The sequence below is a fragment of the Macrosteles quadrilineatus genome, unplaced genomic scaffold (genome assembly GCF_028750875.1).
Source record: "Macrosteles quadrilineatus isolate MER2022 unplaced genomic scaffold, UCM_ALF_1.0 Scaffold_3__2_contigs__length_128488019, whole genome shotgun sequence".
Lineage (NCBI taxonomy): Eukaryota > Metazoa > Arthropoda > Insecta > Hemiptera > Cicadellidae > Macrosteles > Macrosteles quadrilineatus.
Window position 1 is genome coordinate 61035977 of NW_026542596.1, and position 16337 is coordinate 61052313.

The window sequence follows — 16337 nt, forward strand, 5'->3', positions numbered from 1 at the left end:
GCTTGAGAGTAACTTTGTAGTCTACTCCTACTATGTTACTAAATAGTAGTTCACGTACATTACTTTACCTACGGCAGTGTTTTAAAAACCACTACTAATAACTTCGTAGGTAAACACTGTCGTAGGTAAAGTAGTGTAGCGTACTCGCCAAGGCTCGTACCTTGAATTTTCTACTCGTGTCGTTTACACCATTACGTAATCGTTTCGTAAACTACAATAAATTGTTGAATAGGTACAAAATGTTGTAACGCTTCTTCAGACTCCAAAGGTTTATTTCTCAAGCAGCCCCACGTGTGGACTTAATGTGCCGTTTGACGTAAAGTAATCTGTTTTTTTATTGTTCATACGTCCGATTTTGACAATATGATTAACGCTTATCTTAAGACTCAACTAAAGTCTTGTGTATAACACTTTGCAAGCAGGTTCTCAATAGTAAAATCAAAGGGCCTGCTCGAATGTTTACAAGTTTTCCCCTAAGTACAAAAATAGATAAATAAAGACAAAGACTGTGTTATAGCAAAACTATGGGTTCATTGCTCCTCAATAGTCGTAGTATTCGGGACAGAGAGATATTCCCAACTTGAAATGAGGCAGCGCTAGGTATAAATGAACAAATTGACAATTCAAGCGTAACGCTGAGGTCATTTGGGCTTGGGCGCTTCCGTCCTTATCTCTGTTGGTTCAGTTTCGTTTGCGTTGTTTGCTTGTTGTTTTGACAATTTCACCTATACTTGTGTTTTGAATCAAATTTATATTTATAAATTTAATTCCAGAAAAAAAACTGAGCCCTATCAATATAAATAAATCAATAAAATCACAAGTAATGTGATGGTTGTAATGTATTTAGACCTGATGAAACGATAAACAATATTATTTATACCTTGAGTTTTTTATGCAAGCAAGAATTTTTATTTCAGAGGTTCAGTATTAATTACGGTTTTACTGGGAATAAATGTATAACACGCTTTTTCAATGGATGAAATTTTTTTTATCCACCCCATATTATAGTTATCCGGCTAGTTTTACTAAATGCAATTCATAGCAACAAAACGTATACAATTATAACACTACAAAATATCGCTTTTATGACCTATGTATAAGAGCTACCACAGAGAGACGGTGGTTTTCGAAGTGAACTAGGCTAGACTTGATTAATTTTGTATATTGTGACGCATAGCGGCACGCTATATTTTTTATAGTGTGTGCAGTTCGCGAAGCCGGGCTGCATGTTCATCTCGTTGCCTGCCGCGACTGCATCAATGCTCTATCCCCACTGAGCTATAATTCTAACTGGAGGTAGCACTGAATGTCAAAGATGCGTGTCGCCAGCCGCCATGTTTGCGTGAGGTGTGAGTTATAAGAAGCCATATTATTGCTATGGCTATTATTATACTTGGCTTAAAATACCTACTTTGTATGGTCGCCATTTCAAAGAAAATTATTAAAGTATTAAAAGTATTCAAGTATGACAAAAATACTCACTGCTATACCAACCTAGTTATAAGAAGCCATGTTATTGCTATGGTAAGAAAACTTACTGCTATACCAACCTAACAAAATCAGCGACTCGCTTTTGACAGACTTCTGCCATGGCAGTGCTACCTCCAGTTATAATTTTAGCTCAGTGTCTATCCCCACCTTTCCTAGTCTTGTCCTCCTTCTTCGACAACCGGCTTCTACACAGGAAACCTCTCCGTAAAATCCAGGACTTCTCTTCGATGTTTGGGATAAGTTATCATAGTTAGTAATATGTAGAAATAAAGTAGGGAAAATGTCTGGCTAAGTCAGGTAACTAGCGGGGAGCCCTTCTGGCTCACCCGACTATGGAAATGTAGGAATTGACAACTTAGCCGGTTGGTGGCACTCTGCCACCAACCGTTCGAAACATGAATACTAATCCACATGTTCCCAGAATGTAACTTAATAGTTTAAATCAATTCATACTTATTTCTCATTCAGTATTCAATTACATATCACTCATTTGCTCATCAATAATTAGTAAGTAATTACCCAAGTTCAGTTCATAGTGGAAGGATAGGTTTATATTTAAATAGTTAGTTCCATTAGTTCAAATCAAAGCTGGCTAGGCAAGTGTTCTGATCTGGGTAAAAGGTCTCCGTCCCTCTGGTCCCCAGCAATCTTCCTAATTGTATTGGTAGCAGATTCAGCACGCTGAAATTAAGTTTGGTCCAGACACACCTTTTCCTAACCTATTAGCATTACCCTGTTTATTCCCTCCTGATTACCCGAATTTCCCTCCTCCATCCCATACCTTAGCCCCGCACCCCCTCAACAAACGGCCATCGGCTACATATGGTAGCAGGCTTTGGCCTAGATCAGGGTACTTAACCTAGGCAATTTCAGTTTCATTTTTAGGTAAAAAAAGTTAAGTGTACATTCTGGGGATATTTTTTTCTCTCCTGGCAAAAAGTAAAGTGCATTTTTCCCTGACTTAACCGACACGGATAGGTAGGCTAGTAGTTAAGCTGTTTTTGGTTAGTAAATTGGTAGGGAAGTGTAAATTGGTTAGGCTAGGTTGACCAACCAGGATTAGTGTGACATTGGTAGGGCTGTGTGTGTTTTGTCTGTTTTTATGTTACAGGAGATCTTACCACCTTTCGAGCCTAGGCAGTGGACAGTGGATTTAGTGAACAAGTGTTGTGAATTTCGATTTTAAAGTTAAGCCTAGCAAGAGGCATTAGCTGGTCTGTAATATTAGGTGGGTGTAAGGTACAAGGTAGGGTATTAAAACGACCTACAGCCCAATTTTGTTAAATTAAAGTGGTACTTTGCCCAACACAAGGTGTTTTTGTTGGCTTAATGACCAGATTATTTTAAATTAAAATCAGCACCTTGTGAACCAGTGTAGAGTCAGTGTTATATGTGCTCTATGTCCTATTAAATAAATCATTTTTCATGCAATAGCCTATTTGTCACCAATTTGTTCTAGTGTAATTTGCTGTTGTTATTTGTCACCTGTGCCTTATTTATTCTTGTCAAATGTATTGTGTTATATGAATTGTCTTTACTACTTATTTTGTCACACTATTGGTCATCCCTAGTAAGCCTTAGTTAGTCATTTTTGTCCAAATTTTCAGTAGAGCAAATCTGTTGGGAAAAATTACTAGGCTAGGCCTACTTTACCTTTTACAGTAGACAGTTTTTTGGTTATTAAAATTTGTTAATGATTAGTAGGCTAGTTTTTTAAGTTCTGCAATAGTAGTTTAGGTTACCAGGAATCTTATGGTTACCATTTCATTTATTTAATTTGTTTTTATTATTGCCAAAACTCGGTTTTTGTCTGGGCTGACGCTCGAATTAGGCCAGAATCCACGCCATTTACAGTAAGCGCTGTCAAGTAGAGCCAACAGCAATATCTGGTTTTCTGCTAGCTATACAATAATTTTAGTTAGTGTGTATACTCATAACAATTTGGTTACCCATTTTAGCTGGAAATTCGAGACATAGCCTACGACAAATATCTTTCACTTCGAAGCCAAGAAATTAGATTTTTAAATGCATTTTGCAATTTCATTGAATATTTTTGTTTTGTGTCTGATACAACATTTTGAGTAGAGTTTGAATTTAGAGTAGGCCTGCATTTAGGAAGGCTTGTACCAGTTTATTTACACTTGTATTTTGTTAAGTGGGTTTTTTTTAAGCGATCACCTTTGTAAATTCGACGAATCTGCATTTCTATTCGTAGTCGGTTGAGCAGTTTTGGGTTTCACCGAGTTGCAATTAGGTTAGGTGAATTTAAGAGTTGGTCATGAACCAAGAAAAATCTTCGTTAAATATTCAGGTAATCGGTGACTCTTATGCCACTCGATTTTACAATTTTTGTCAAACCAATCGTCACTCAACTGGAAGATTACAGCCAATCTTAGTCAAGGGCATTTCTGGAGCAAAAATATCCGAGCTCAAGAGTTTTGTTAAGTTAAATAGTACTGCGATACAGCCACACATGCCACTGTTGTTTTTCTTAGGTAATAATGATTTTTTGGCAAATGTTGGAATTACAGTTTTTAAGAACTCCTTTTTGTCTTTTCTGAGATTATTACGTCGGAATTATCCTGGGATGGTAGTTGTGTTTACGACGTTACCGCATTATCCAAGGATAAGGAATTCTTTTTCAGCAATCAACCGTCTGCATCAAATAAACAAATTTTTGCTGACTTTACGTTCAGAGTTTACTAAGGTAATAGACATCCCCGACGAATTGAATCACATGCAATATTTTCATGCCTATTATGGAAGGTCAATGCGTCGTGATGACATTCATTTAAATAGCGACGCATTTGCGACATTGATTCCATCAATAGAAAACACTCTGTCACCAGTTCTGACGCAGAAATGATTTACCCCTCGCCTCAAACATTCCAAATCAACCTCTTTTACCCAGATCGGAGCACTCTGCTAAGGTGATATTAGGTTAAGTCTTCTCAATCTGTCGCTGTCCCCGCCAACGCCCGGGGGAAAGTGAGTCTCGGGGTATCCTTCCTTAGGATGGGCTGCCCTACACGTCTTCCTCCGTGCGTTGTCGGCCAAATCTTTCACCCCTCCCTCTTCGTCTCTCGCACCCTCACTGAGTTCAGTAAAGAATTTTTTTTGATTGAATCACTTTTTTGTGATTACTTTCCACGGGAGATTTAATTTTATTTTTTATTTTGCTTAATTTTACCCCCGTAGGAAAGGGCTCAGTGATGGCACCTTCTGTGGCGATCTAGCTAGTCGAGTGTTTAGAGACAAACTCTCTTTCTATTCTTTCCTTTACCTCCCTTATTTTCTTTTCATACTTCTTAGCTTAATTAGTCACTAAGGTAGAGGTAGTTAGATTTAGGGAAAAATAGTTACCAGTTTAGTTAAGAAATTCAGTACTTTTATTTTTACACAAAAAACAAATGAACCGGAAACCTTGCCTCTCAAGGGAAATACTTGATAAGGAAACAACCTCCAGAATCCCAAGAATACCAATCCCCACCTTTTTCTAGCGCTTACCGACGCGCAATGTTCTGCACGCGCAATTTAGTGCACGCACCTATTCTGCATGCGTAATTTTCTGCATGCGAAATGTTAAAAAAAAAAAATTTCAACAAGTACAGTTTACTATCCTTCCAAACCCCTTCAACTCACAGACCCCAAAACGGTATCCGCGAGTTCCATCAGTCTGGTTTTGAGTAGCTCGGCCCCAACGAACCCATGGTTCACCTTTTGAGTCCGAGCCAACCCGTCAGTGATCGGACCTCCACCTTGCGACCAACCCTTCTTCATTTCCACAACGACAGTCACCTTGAACAAGTTTTTTTTTTATGATCATCTGCGATCTGATTAAATATTCATTTCCCCCAGCAGTATTTAATAGAAACCAGACAACTGCACAATCAAAGCAACCAAAAAATAATAAATAAATCAAATAAAAAAGCAAAACTCAATTAACAACTCTACAATTTTCCCGCATACCAATCAATCATGAAATATCGTGCACATCTGTTTTGGACCACAAGAGACATTTACCTTCTACATCCCCCATCATCAGTCAGCGATGCTCCGGCCTTGTCCGCATGAGTCATCAGCCAGCACACCTTGGGCGCAGCCAGCGATGCTCCGGCCTTGTCCGCATGAGTCATCAGCCAACACACCTTGGGCGCAGCCTGCGATGCTCCGGCCTTGTCCGCATGAGTCATCAGCACACAACATCTCTTTGCCTACACTCAGCCTGCTGCCTCAACACTTAGCCCATACCATCAGCACCTCTCAAGACCTGCATCACCAGAAGACACACCAGCTGATCTCAAATTCCCCCACAGTGCACCAGCAATGCCTTAAGAAGAAAACCTAATAAAAAAAAAATAAAAAAAAAAATCTTTTGTGCGTGCAGTTGTCCGTCCCTTTTTATTTCACAACAGAAAGCAATTCAATTCCAATTTTAGGTTAGGGAAACAAACTGTCGTCCCCACAATGCCTTCCTCTTTTCGCAGGGGGGGTGGATCCCGCTCTCTGCCGTGGTTGGTTCGGGAAAGTCCGGTGGTCCGAGGTGCCTATTACAGCCAGGCTGGTCAGAACCTTCCACATCTGGAAGCAAACCGAACGACAAACTTCCCCACAAAAAAAAAAAAAAAAAAAAAAACACACCAAACCAAACCCTTTCACCAACCTTCAAAAAAACTGTTCTGTTCTTTTCTTTTCTTTCGTCGTAAGGGGGGTGGTTGTGACGCATAGCGGCACGCTATATTTTTTATAGTGTGTGCAGTTCGCGAAGCCGGGCTGCATGTTCATCTCGTTGCCTGCCGCGACTGCATCAATGCTCTATCCCCACCTTTCCTAGTCTTGTCCTCCTTCTTCGACAACCGGCTTCCACACAGGAAACCTCTCCGTAAAATCCAGGACTTCTCTTCGATGTTTGGGATAAGTTATCATAGTTAGTAATATGTAGAAATAAAGTAGGGAAAATGTCTGGCTAAGTCAGGTAACTAGCGGGGAGCCCTTCTGGCTCACCCGACTATGGAAATGTAGGAATTGACAACTTAGCCGGTTGGTGGCACTCTGCCACCAACCGTTCGAAACATGAATACTAATCCACATGTTCCCAGAATGTAACTTAATAGTTTAAATCAATTCATACTTATTTCTCATTCAGTATTCAATTACATATCACTCATTTGCTCATCAATAATAAGTAAGTAATTACCCAAGTTCAGTTCATAGTGGAAGGATAGGTTTATATTTAAATAGTTAGTTCCATTAGTTCAAATCAAAGCTGGCTAGGCAAGTGTTCTGATCTGGGTAAAAGGTCTCCGTCCCTCTGGTCCCCAGCAATCTTCCTAATTGTATTGGTAGCAGATTCAGCACGCTGAAATTAAGTTTGGTCCAGACACACCTTTTCCTAACCTATTAGCATTACCCTGTTTATTCCCTCCTGATTACCCGAATTTCCCTCCTCCATCCCATACCTTAGCCCCGCACCCCCTCCTCAAACGGCCATCGGCTACAATATTTTACTCGTATTTTATTTATATTTCAACGGACATTCCTTTTTGAAGTCCCCACTGAATATCCCACTGTTTTGTGTTTTGTATACCCCACTGGCCTCAAAACTCATATTAGTGGTCCATTGATTTCCAAAAGTTCGTTTGTAGTTTTGTTTAAAAGTGCTAATGCAAATAAAACGATTTCAAAGGTAACTCTTAACATTTAGTTTGTCCGTCAACATGAGCCTAGCTCATTCCTAGATTATTCAAATATATAATCGAAGTAAATATTCTATTTTCTGTTTATTAAGTAAAACTGAATGAAATCATACAACAATGACTGTTAGGCACAACAGGTAAAACCAATTCCATAGAGTGATTTGTGTGGACGAACATAGTTTAACAATTATTATACACACTCATTAATTTCATTCAACATAAACATTGTTAAAGCTAATCTTGGATTTATCTATGTGTAATTTCACTGTTTGTTTCATTCAAGGTTTTATGAAAGAAAACACACTAGTAAGTGGAAACAGTAGTAAAAAAGCAAAGTAATACAGTAGCGTTGAGTTGTAAAGTAAATATATGGATGTAAAGGTTGTGGTAACTCAGTGGTGTGAAATCACAACAAACTGAGCTTTAGAACAATTTATTCATGTGTAATGTGCAGTCAAAGTAGAAAAACATGATATGGAAAATACTGCTAATATTATTCTGATATAGTTGGAATTTCTGTTTATATTTTTGTGGGGCACATATTTTTTGATCAGCATACGTACACGATCAATCGAAATGAAATGAAAGACTGCTAGAATTGTTGTAGAAGCCTGAAATTTGAGATTGAGTACTGAATTGTAAAGATACTGACAATTTAAACACTTTAAAATAATAAAATAAAATAAGTTCATCTAAGCTTCTTGAATGGATTTTAAGTCCTCATATCCATCATAAGTTAAATTAAGTGGACTAAGTCGATGTAATAAGGTTCTAATGAGGGGTTATACAAAATAAAGCAGGCAACATAGTTAAGTAAAATACTGTAGATTGATGGGTTTTTATAAGATTTTTTACTTTATATTTTTAATAGATAAAATAAATAAATTCATGTTGATGTTTCTTGCGATTTTCCTAAGGTTAAGTATAGCTTTCACCCTTTAATATATCAATACAATCATAAAAAAAAACTTTATTTTGTATATTGAGGCATTTTGTCTTTGTTGAATATTTTATGTGAATGCCCTTTTAAACTGTTTACAAATATATAAGTTAGCCCATATTCAGAAATCCTGCTATGGAGGTATTTAAACTTATAGACACATTTTAAAATAGCTTTCTTTAGACACGATGACGTTCAATTTAGAACTATAGGCCTACCAAAAACAAAAAAAGAAGAATCAATCAATCAATCAAGATAACTTCATTCATATTGCACATTTTGTACAGAATGGAGTCAGTTATAAATCAAGAATCAGTTAGAATCATAATTAATTTTAATAATAAAACTTTAAAGTAATAAAATAAACATAAACTTCAGCTACAAAAGGGAAACATATTTTTATCTAATTATAAAATCTTTTGAACAAAAATTAAGATGTTTTAAAGTCAGAAACCTGGCGTTTAGCATATAAATCTATTCGTTGCGACCCCTTCTTTAAGTAAAAAATCTGAATATCATCAAAGGTTTGAAATTCTGCTATGAAACTGTTCTTTACCAAGTTTCCACTTTATTAATTTATGTTGAAACTGATTTAAATGAGGAAATAGCGATTGTAAAACAAAATTATAAGCTTTTTTTTGTAATTTTCAAATCACAGTCTCATTACTGGACAATTTAACTCTCCATTTATATTTATTTCCATTAATTGCCGTATTTGCATTAAACTCTTTTACGTTTTCACGGCCTAAAAAATGTTAACAAACAACCATCGGATTGCATATATTTCAATTACGGAAACTAAAAATGTATATGAAAAGATGTTACACGCCTATGTGCTAAAGAATGTTTAAGTGGAAATGTAGACTGGCTCACGAGAAATAACACACATAGCTCTCAGCTCTATAAACATGTAGAAACTGTTTACTGTTTTGCGTCTCTATGCATTCAGGATGCCAATCTCAATTTAATCTAAACCTTATATCCAACTCGGTCTTGTACACTGTTATTCCCTGAAGGAAAACACTCTATGTTAATGTACTTTATAGAAATCTTTTGTAAATTTTCAATGAAAAAAATGTAAGCTGAATATTTTTAGATTAAGATAGTTATAATTTCTTTTCGCTCAATTTTTATGCAGAAGGTTATTGTTTTACTTTATTTCATACATTTCATCATCCTTTTTTATATTTTTACGAACCGATACGTTCTACACTTTATATCGTAGCTGTTTTACCCCGGAAAACATATGTTTAAATACATGAGTTTTACTAACTTTAACGAACTACTGTAATAGCCTAGATCGGAACAGATTACAACACGTCTAGTCATACCTGTATCTCAGCTCGAACTGAAGCCTCGTCTTGCTCTCGTAGGGGAGGGGGCTTATCTCCAAACCCAGGTTCCAAAGTTCACTAATTGTCCTTGCTACTCTACATTGTTCAAATATAACTTAGGCTAAATCTCTTCTTATTTACAACATCTCCTCCCAACCAAATATAATTCCTTTTTAAAACTTATGTACACAAAATTTGGGGGAGATATATCTTCTTACGTCTTCTTACATCTCCAATCTCCGAGGCGCTCTAATGGTCCTGTTAGAGCGACGGAGTGTGGCTGGGCTTCCTTGATTTGTGCCGTTGGGTGATACTATTGGTTTTGCCATAGGTGATGTGCGGGTTCCTTGAGGTGATTTTGGTTTCGCTGGTGATCCTTGCTGTTTGGCTGGCGATGTTCGATGTTCCGCCGGGCTCTGGTAAAGTTCTCTCGGAAATTGTACCAAGATATCACTATCGCTGTCACCATCTTCCCCCTCCGAAAGATTTACCCTCAGGTGGTCAGCATGTACAAATCTACTTCGGTTGTCGACTTTGACCAAATATGTTACTGGACTTATTACTTTAGTGATAACGCCAGGCTGCCAATTGATCTTCTCGTTACGTACTGTTTTTACGTAAACCTTGTCTTGAAGTGTGAATGTTCGTTGCTTTCCACGATGAGCATTGGCACTCTTGACAATACTTTCTTGTTTGTTAAGCATTTGGTCTGCTAAATGAGGTTTCAGCAAGCTAAGTTGAGTTCTGGGCTTGAATTTAAACACAGCCTCTGATGGGGTCAAATTGGTTATGGTGTGTGGGGTATTCCTGTATGAGAACAAAAATGAGTCTATTCGATGCTGAAGCGACCGGGATTGGTTGTATTTCGCATCATGCAGCAATTGCCTGTGAAGAGCATGTTTCACTGTCTGGACTGCTCTCTCGGCGAGTCCATTTGAGGCTGGGTGATAAGGCGGAGACAAGACATGATGGATTCCATTAGAACTTAAAAATTCATTAAATTCTTGGGATGTAAATTGGGGACCACCATCAGTTACAATAGTAGTTGGTAAGCCAAACGTTGCAAAACAATGCCTCAGTTTTTCTATGGTTTGCCTAGCTGTTGTAGTTGGCATGTAAAAGACTTCAATCCATTTGGAGTGACCATCGACCAAGATTAGGAACTCCTTTCCTTCGAATGAGGCAAAGTCGAGATGTAGTCTCTGCCAGTTGTGTTTGGGCCACGCCCAGGGTTGTAGTGGGGCCAGAGGAGCAGACTTGCGAGTGCTTTGACAAACTGAACAACTCTTGACCATGTTCTCAATCTCTGAGTCCATTCCAGGCCAGAAAACAAAGCTACGGGCTAAAGATTTCATCCTAGACTCTCCCGGGTGCTCAGAGTGAAGTAAAATCAAGATTTCTTTACGATGGGTGGGTGGTATCACCACTCTGCTTCCCCACAATAGGCAACCTTTTTCCACAGACAGCTGAGAACTTTTATTGGCGTATGGTTTTACGGTTTCATCATTTACAAAATTAGGCCAACCGTTAGAAGTAAAATCCAATACCTTCGACAAAACTGGGTCAAATTTAGTTGCTGTTGCAATTTCCTTGGAAGTGATTGGTAGTCGGTATGAAGCTGAAAAGAATGAAATTTCACCTTCCTCCTCAGTTGTCTCACATGGCAGCCGCGACAGTGCATCGGCATTCGAAATCTCTTCCCCTCTCTTGTAGCAAATATTGTAGTCGTAAGCCGCAAGAGTTAGAGCCCATCGTTTTATCCGTGCTGCAGCCAGAGTCGGTATCCCTTTTGTTGGACCTAAGAGAAAAGTGAGTGGCCTATGGTCAGTCACAAGGGTGAATTTTCTACCATACAAGAAGTTGTGGAATTTCTTCACTGCGAAGATGATAGCCAGTGCTTCCTTCTCAATTTGGCTATACTTAACCTCACACTTGGATAAGGCTCTTGACGCAAATGCGATTGGTCGTTCTGCCCCGTCAGGTAGGTTATGAGCAATCACACATCCAATTCCGTAGCTGGAACTGTCAGAAGTTACAATAATGTCCAATTCAGGGTTGTAAGGCATTAGAACGTTGTCCATAACGAGTAGATTCTTGCACTGCAAAAATGTAGCTTCGCATTCTTTGCACCAAATCCACGGTACATCCTTATTCAACAGCCTATATAAAGGATGGAGCAAAGTTGACAGGTTCGGCAAAAATTTGCCATAGAAATTGACTAAGCCTAGGAAAGATCGCAGCTGCGTAACATTTTCAGGCTTCGGAGCGTTTGCAATAGCCTTCGTAAGGTCATCCGATTGATGAATTCCCTTTTCATCAATTCGATACCCAAGAAATTTCAGACTTTTCTGAAAGAATTCACTCTTTGACGTGTTAATTTGAACGCCATATTGACACAAGCGTTTCAACACCGCATCTACCTTAGTACACATGTCTTGTGTATTTATACTGTAAATCAAAATATCGTCCAGGTAACATACTGTACCCTCTAACCCAAACAAAATTTTGTCCATTGTAGCTTGGAATAGCGCCCCAGCGCTCGTAATACCATATGGAAGTCGAGCATATCGATAAAGACCCTTATGAGTATTAATAGTTAGAAGTTCCTGTGAGCTTTGGCTAACTTTTAGTTGACTATAAGCAGCCGTCAGATCTAACTTAGAGAAACACTTGGATCCTGATATTTTTGCAAAAATGTCTTCAGGGTTAGGGAGAGGGTAGTGGTCGGTTCTTAACCAGGGGTTGACAGTAGATTTAAAGTCGCCACATAGGCGCACTCCTCCATTATTTTTCGGAACTACTACTATTGGAGAGCTCCAATCTGACTGAGTAACTGGGAAAATCACACCATTTTTCATTAAATTGTCTAATTCATTTTCAACTGCGTTGCGCAGAGCATATGGGACATTTCGGGCTTTACAGAAAACAGGCCTAGCCCCTTCTTTTAAAACTAAATCCACCGAAATATCTTTAATTTCTCCTATAGTGTTCTCAAAAACAGAAGCATATTTCTTCTTCAATTCATTAACTAGGCCTAAGTCAGAAGTTAGAACGGTCTTACCGTTAAGCTGATGCACATTCGTCTCTGCGCTGGCAGCAACCTGATCACTAGGTCCCATTGAACTCCAATCCAGTTTAAGCTTTTCTAGCCAATTACGTCCCAGTAGCGATGGCTGGCGCACTCCGGCGCTCTCGATGACGACAATCGGTAGATGTTGGCTGTCTCCTGTGTTGGTGCTAATATTAGCCTGAAACTTCCCAAGAACATTTATATCCTATCCAGTGTAGGTTTTCAACTTTATATGATACTCTTCCAGTTTAGTTTCCTTTCTAAAAAAATTTTCAAAATAAATATTATCAGGCATAACTGTAACTACAGCCCCAGTATCCACAACCATCTCAATCGGGACCTTATCAATCATAACAGTTGTCACAAAACTATTTACTTTAGATTGTGACTGGTTAGCATAGGCTATTGTGTGGAGGCCTAATTCATAATCCAAGTCTGGCTGGCCAGCGGGTGATTCATCTTCCTCGCTGCCAGATTCACATATATTTACACGGCCCATAGGCCTACTGTGAAATTTATTACTAGGCTTACCATATTTGTTGTTAGGCCTAGAAGGCTTACTTGATTGACACATATTAGAAAGATGACCCTTTCTCTGACAATTGAAACATGTGAATTCAACATAAGGACAGTTTTTGGAGTCATGTGTTTTACCGCAACGGTAACATTTTTGCTGAAACATACCCTTAGGCCTAGGCTTAAATGCACCCTGCCCCTTCCGATTAATGCCTGGGGTAGGCTTAACAAAATTGATTTCACCCACATTTCTTTCAGGGTGGAGAGATCTAACATTACGATCTGCATTTTCAATAACCAATGCAATATCCATTGCCTTAGATAAGGTTAGGGAATCCCCCTCTGCCAAAAGTTTACTTTGGATAGCTGCCGATTTTAGGCCGCAAAGAAACCTATCTCTGAGTGCCTCATCAAGAAATTTATCAAACTTACAAGAAGCAGCAAGTTTCTTTAACTGCATACAATAGTCTGATATTGACTCTCCCTCCTTTTGTGACCTTTTATTGAACAGAAATCGCTCATAAGTCGTGTTAATCTTAGGCAGGAAATGTGACTCCAAAACTTCCATTGCCCCCTTACCCTCTACCTCACCTACCTTCTTTGGATGAAGTAGGTCTTTAAGCGTAGTATAGAGCCTTGGCCCCATGATTGATATGAAATATGACAATTTCTCCTCATCTTTTATTTTATTAATCGTGAAAAAATTGCTTAGCCTTTCAGAATAATTTTCAAAGGTCTCCAGTTCTTCATTAAACTCACTGACTTTACCTATCAGTTGTTTACTCATTGTAGAAACAATTATCTGCACACTTTAAACTGATTTTAAACTCAAAAATCATTTATCTTCACAATTCCCAAACTTTCCTTCCGTGACATGAAAATGACAAGATTCTTGCAACTTGCAGGTTAAAAACTGTCTTAATGATGAGTCATCACCTGAAGGATGACGAACGAAAGCGGGCAAGCGGTCACTGTTACTAGTAACTGCTACATTTGGAACAGTTGCACTCGGTCTGGAACAGGTTTTGGAACCGTGACTGCCGAAATTGGTGACGCTGTAGAACCTATTATTTCGGAACGGTAACTGTTACTTTGGAACTGTTCCCACACACGCTACGCACTTTTCCTGCACGAAATTGCAACTTCTGGCAAAGTGTAAAAACGCACTTTTAAGTTTCAATACTGATAAAAACGCGAACGGATTTCGAAAAAACACCTCGTCGCCACTTGTTTTACCCCGGAAAACATATGTTTAAATTCATGAGTTTTACTAACTTTAACGAACTACTGTAATAGCCTAGATCGGAACAGATTACAACACGTCTAGTCATACCTGGATCTCAGCTCGAACTGAAGCCTCGTCTTGCTCTCGTAGGGGAGGGGGCTTATCTCCAAACCCAGGTTCCAAAGTTCACTAATTGTCCTTGCTACTCTACATTGTTCAAATATAACTTAGGCTAAATCTCTTCTTATTTACAACAGTAGCCATAGTCCTTATAATGTCAAAATCAAAACGTGTAAACATATAAAATGATATATAATTATACATAAAACTTTTCACTAAATATATATTTTCCTTGTCTATTATGACTGGTGGTAGCCTACATGTTACTTTAAATAGCTTCTTAATCGTGTTTTAACAATATGGTTGCTTATGGTTTGCATTATTAATTGAACTTACTACTTTCAATGTTTTCATACTTTGGGTCAATTTTCAATATCTTTTTAGTTTTTGTGTTTTAAAAATACACATTTTCTTTCACGTATATTTTCCTCTCTTACTTCAGAATTAGTTTTGTAGGAACTAAGAACGTTTGAGAATAATTTTCCTGATTACCATTTTATATGAATAACTCTATTTGTAGTTAATTAAAAATTATTAGGTAAATCTTCGTCAACTCACCAATATAGTAATTAATTGACGAATAGTGGCACACAATCATTTACAAAATAACAAAATTAAATAAAAAACTTTGTGCTTTTACGATGATGATTGCAAATGTATTTGGGTTGAAAAAACACGATGCTTTGTTCGTGTTTTCTTTTTGTAAGCCAAACAATCTCGTCGACTTTACAGACCTTATTGTGAATGATTCACTCTCGTAGCCTAGAGCGACCTCGTTTCAACTTGGCTTCTTACTTAGCTCATTACTTAGTAAATCAATTAACAGTAAAAACACGTTAAAATACATAGACTCGTTGTGTATAATGGAAAACTATAATTTAAGGAACGTATTTGCTGTGATTATATATATTTTTGACACTAAGAAACCCAATACAGTGTAAAGTTTGAAGATATTAATTAGGTTTGCGTTCCACGAATGAAAATATAATTGAATCAAAAACGGTTTAACATTGGATGGTTTTAGTATTATTAATGTTTTGAAATCTCCTGGGACTCAACTATAAAGTTACTATGTTAGTTTTTCAAAACTACTTATTCATAGCCTTTCTATAGAAACAGGAGAAAATAATTTGGTATCTTTAGTTTTCTGAAATTATCAGATACGACTTTAAGTTCACACTGCCTACAACACTTAAATTGGCGCTGGTTAAAACAAAATTAAATCTATTAAAAGTATGTGTTATGTTTTTTTTCAGATTCTTATGCTGCTGATCATAGAAAAAGCATGACATTTCGTATACAACTTTTTAGAAATCTCGCTTTGGAAATCAAAGTTTAGGTATTAAACTTTTTAAGATTTTGAAAATTATTTCATTAGAAACAGTAACATGGTAAAATAGTTACATTATGGTTGCTAATTCTTCAACAACCAACGTATGCAATACCACACTGAGGATTAAAATAGAATGAAATATATTACCAAGTTTAGTAGGTTTTTTTTGTCCTAGGACACTAGGCTCAAGCCCGGGATTGCTTTTCACATTACTTCAGGAAACCTGAAGAGTTGCGGCATTATCAATTAGATCACATTCATTTGTGGTTTAGTGGGAGTTCCCGTGATCTAACCCCTAGACCAGCTCGTTCCCCAACCAAGGGAGTTATTACTACTAAACTTACCAAGTTCAGTAGTAAGTTGATTTTACTTATGGAGGATGGATTAGACCTATAAAATACGAAAAGCACGTAATATTATATTAATTTGTATAGTATTGAATTTCAAAACATTCTAATATAAATTAGGCTAATAACCTTGTTGGAACTGCAAGGTATTTAAACATTTAGACTCCACGGAAGCGGAAGTAGCAAGAGCGGACGTGACTATCGTCAGTTATCGTTGGGGTTGAGGGTAAATGACTCATAAACCTAAAAAGCTCTCAGCCTTTGT

General features: G+C 37.7%; 1 protein-coding gene across 1 annotated transcript in view; it reads left to right on the forward strand.

Moving 5' to 3' along the window:
* The window catches only part of LOC128989241 (potassium voltage-gated channel protein Shaw-like), an 83502-nt gene that overhangs the window by 20062 nt on the left and 47103 nt on the right, over nt 1–16337 (forward strand). The gene's annotated exons all lie outside the window — the stretch shown is intronic.